Source organism: Ascaphus truei, chromosome 4, assembly GCF_040206685.1.
Source record: "Ascaphus truei isolate aAscTru1 chromosome 4, aAscTru1.hap1, whole genome shotgun sequence".
Classification (NCBI taxonomy): Eukaryota; Metazoa; Chordata; class Amphibia; order Anura; family Ascaphidae; genus Ascaphus; species Ascaphus truei.
Window position 1 is genome coordinate 250,605,762 of NC_134486.1, and position 5,027 is coordinate 250,610,788.

A 5,027-nucleotide genomic window follows, 5' to 3' on the forward strand; every position below is an offset into this window, starting at 1 on the left:
GAGTTGCGACTCAACTCCAAAGAAGCCGAACTGACAACTGCATTGAGTGGGAAAAGAAGTGCAGAAGGACAGCTTCAAGAGCTGAAAAATCAAATAGCTGGTCTTAATGAGAATTTAGGTGATACCACGAAACGGCAGTCACAAGAGGAGACCATGGTGAATTCTATGTTCCCACGTACCCATGTGAAAAGTCTGCACCCGTCCTTGATGCCCACATTCCTGATGTCCATGCCTCTGCAATGGAGTTGAACGTATCCATTGGGAAGTTCCAGATTCCAAAACTAAAAGAGATATTTTGGTCACAAAAAGAGACCACGGAAAGTGAATATGTCCCCTCTGCCGCATGTGAAGAGCCTGATGTATTTGTTCCCGATGCCCCTGCTATGACGTTAGACGGATCCCGGGTGAAGTTCCTTGCTACGCCTAATGTTCTTGATGCTGATGCCAACGCTCTTGTGATGAGGATAAATGCACCTCTCACAGATTTCCCATCAGCACTTGACGTACACATTAAGTTGGCCTTCCATCAAGGTTTCCCTGAAGAGCCTGGAGGATCGTCTGGAGAACGCTCTTGAGAGGGGGGAGTAATGTCAGGGTCTCCTAGACCTCCTGCCTAGCCATAGTTCTTCTTTGTCCACTGGGTGTGCTGCTGTCTTCTGTTTCCTCTGGGTTCCTCTGTCTGCCTGTCTGTCTTCTTGTTGCTCCTGTCTCTGTCCTTTATAGCTCTGCTTCCTGTCTGTTGCTTTTGCCTTTGCTTCAAGGCAGACTCCTATCACATGCCTCTGTCTTTGATCCTGATCTATTTATGTACCTGTACCTGTATTATAGTCTGTTCACAGTAAAGGCCCTTGCTAGTAATCTGGCTTGTCCCTGTTTGTTCCTTGCTCCCCGGTCTCAGTCCATGCTCCCTGGTCTCAGTCCCTGCTCCCCGGTCTCAGTCCCTGCTCCCCGGTCTCAGTCCCTGCTCCCGGACCTGTCCTGCCCCGCCTGTCCTGTTCCAGTCTCCTCGTTGCCGACCTCTGCTTGTTACCTGACTTCGCTACCTGCCGCCTGCCTCGGACCTCTGCTTGTACCTGACTTCGCTACCTGCCGCCTGCCTCGGACCCCTGCTTGTGACCCCTACTACGCTTGTGCTGTTCCGGACACCGAGATCCTACCCACCACAGGTGTCTCCCGTGACATCGTAGTAATGATAGAGATCTTACACACACTACACGTGCATGTACTTGGAGAGGAGGGGTCCATGGGGTAACTCCATTTTGGCCGGGGAGCCCGGTCCTTAAGTTCCCATAGGGTCCCCTTATGCACACTACAAACCCATGGGCCCTCTGGCTTGGCATAGTAGGCGAGTCCCTTTTTTCTCGCTTGCTGCAAAATCCTGTCCTGATGCTATCTCAGCAGCGCCTCCATTTGTAGCACCTTTTCCCCCACCCCAAGTGAGATCATGTAGCTATCGGTGTATTCTGGTGCTGGTGCATACCTGTGAGGCCTGTGATATCTCCGGTGGTATATGGAGACATCAGAACAGGCTATCAGGGATGGTCCATCGGTCAGCGCAGCGCCTCCAGCCCAGCAGGATCCTGGTGGAACCAGGATGAACCACAGGGGCAACACTTCTTGGTAGTTCACACTTGAAACATCACACCAGAGATGATATAACTGGGGTTTATTTGGTTCAGTACAGCACTACAGAATACATTCCCTGAAGGCAGTCCCCCTAGCTTGAGGCCTTGAGCCCCCCTCCTCGGCATACCTTACCCCCTAAGAGGGCAAGGCCTCAGCCCTCTCCTGTCCTGGAGAAGCTCACTGCTGCGTTCTCATAGCAGGGAGGGTAGCACAGAACTAACTCCCAGAACCCTTACTCTAATCTCTAGAGGGAAACCACTTTCTTCCCAGGGGAGTGGCTTGTAAGCCGGCCTTCTACCAGTCATAGGCCCCCTCCTTGTAATACAAGGCTACTCCTGAATTTTATTAGGTAACACACACATAAAACATAGCCAGGCCCTGCAAGATTTGCTCCCAACACTGCCCACTCTTTACTGGGACTTAGGCTAAGGCCCCGCTGCCTCAGACAGTGCGCCCACACTGCAAACAGCCGGCGCGTGCAGAGCGCTATACCGTAATCTGCAGGCGGCGTTCTGAAGCGCAAGGGGGCGTAGCCAAAACGGGCTGTGTGGGCGGGGAAATGACGAGGGGGCGGGGCCACGACAAACACCGGCACAGGACTTCACCGTTATCTGCGGTCTTTGAGGAGCGGGCAGGCATGATCGGGCAGCGGAATCTGTATACCTGGAGACCCCTCCACAGTACCCCCCCTCCCGTCTCCCCCTGTCCTGTCCCGTCCCGTCCATCTGCTGCTGCCTCTTCTCCCAGGCAAGACAAGCTCAGCAGCAGGAGCTGGCCGCAACCTCCCCAGCACGCGCAGCCTGCAAGACGGGCACCGGAGGGAGGTGGAGAATAACATACACACTCAGACCTCCCTCCCGTAGCTGTAGACAGCTTCACAGCTTCCCTCCTCCCCCCTTCCCCCTCCTCCGCCCCCTCATTGGCTCCCTGCCGCACCACGAGACGCGTCGCCGCTTGGGATCACGATCCTCGTGTATCCCCTACTGGCTGACGCGTCACAGTGCACAGCGAGCCTTGCAGCGAGGGGGGACTGGGGCAGGCTCGGGAGGAACACGGGTCTGGTGAGAGACGTGCACGCGCCTTTGGATGCAGTGGGACCCAGGCCTAACAGTGCTAGAGGGGTCAGAGAATTAGTAGCCCAGGGGGACTTGGCTACATATGTATAATATTCTATTTAAGCATTAGCATCAGATTAGTGACCCTTTCAATCCAAATGGATAGTAATAAATGCATTTCAGTATCTCTGACATTACCAATGTAAAATGCGCTCTCTCTCTATCACACACACAATTCTCCTCCTCACTTGTAAAGCTTTACACTCTTCTGCCCCTCCTTACATCTCAGCACTAATTTCTCGCTATACCCCAACCCAACTCTTTCATTCTGCTCAAGGATGTCTTCTCTCTACCCCTTTTGTGTCTATAGCCCTTTCCCACCTGAAACGTTTCTCACTGACTGCCCCACACCTCTGGAATGCCCTTCCCCTCAATATTCGACTAGTACCATCTCTATCCACCTTTAAGACCCATCTTAAAACACACCTCAAAGAAGCATTCGAGTAGCTCTATAGCTGATACTTTACACCTCATACATAAACCTTCCTACTGTCAAGAGAACACCTTCCTACTGTCTCTGTATGTTCTTCCTACTTACCAATTAGATTGTAAGCTCTTCGGGCAGGGACTCCTTTCCCTAAATGTCTCTTTATGTCTGAAAAGCAATGGTAATGCTGCACACCACAAGCTAAACAAAAGATACTTGCTGTTACCGGTGCTCCTGGAACAGGGGAGTTCCTGACAATGACGAGCTCCAAAGTAAGCAGAAAAGGGAGAAGGTTCCAGGGCACTGCGGATTTCCAAAGAATTTAGTGAACAGGCATTTCTTCCCATTATTTGTGATTTGTATTATTATTTATGTTTGTCACCTGTATTACAGCTGTTAAGTGCTATGTACATTAATGGCGCTATATAAATAAAGATATACATACATACATTCTAAAAAATTAAAAAGTAAAGAAACTGAAAAAAAAAATACATATATTAACCTACTTTTTTATGTTTTGCGATTTTGACTTCCATGCAGATGTTGCACTGGTTAATGTAAGCTGAGACCAGGAAAGCATTTTTTGAGGGCGAAAGTGGAAAAATAATGACGCTAATGCAAAATGTGATACATCTCATATCATATGCGTGCCTTACATTTCTTCTTGAATGGCCTGATTCAATATTGTCCTGCAGTGGCCGTTCACAATGGCAGGTTGTCCTGCCCGTTGTCCCAGCTCTCCCCCGTCGGCGGCCTTGCACTTAACCGTGCTAACGCCATTCATTTCAATGGTGTTAGGGTCAATTTGATGATAAAATGCATCCAAAGTGTACTGCTTCACGAGTCTTGATAAGTACAAATATTAGGATAGGTTATAACACCTACTGTACTCGAAAACAGTTTTGCAATACTGTTTTTTTTCCAGCACCACAACCGTTTCTTATTACCTTCACACTCTTTCATAGTGTTTGGAGGTGTAGGAATGCATTCTTGGAAATGTTATGCCTTTCTTCTATCATGATGTATATCTTCTTGACGCAAAGTATAGTACATATTCCTTACCTAATATGCTAGCTTCTTCAGTACTTAAGAACATGAATTAAATAAATGTTCACGTATTATTAAAGTGAACAATAAGTCTAGTTGAATCAATGTGATTGCAACAAAATCCGTCTTTTTGTCCCTTAGCAGGACCATATCCTTTACAAGGATTGTCCTATACTAGTTATCTTACAATTGTATATATCCAAGTTGGCAGGTTTAATCTAAACCTACCAGAAAGGTTCAACCTGAAAGGCTCAACTGCGATAGACAATATATTGGAAAACTGACAGGTGCCTTCTATACAACAAAGAAATAGATAATAATCTTCGATCTATAGACCTCACACAGACTTCTGGAGTCTCACTGATTACAAATGCAGTACTTTTCAATTAAAATGCAAGTTTGGACCCCAATCTCACCTAATCTAACTGATTTTGGTTCTTGGAAGTTGACATATCTTCATTTTTTAGTTTTGCTTTAATCAACACTGTCTTTCTTTTTCATTTCTTTATGTCTATAAGAAGTCTACCAAGACTAAAGTGGCAGAAATTTGAATGAACTTTATTGGCAAACAAAAATCTTGCATCTTGTCAAAGTACAGCTATATAAAGCGTTAACCCTTTGAGAGTCGGATAGGCCGCTGGGTCAGAGTGCCATGGACCCTCCAGCACTAGCGATCATGTGACCACTTTGTGATCGCTTTGTCACTGATGAAGGAACACGAATCATACGTCTCCTCTGCCAACTCCATCCTGGCATTTCCGCCCTCACTTGGATCTGCCTCTCGCTGCGTCATCAAACGGCGCCTAACTCCC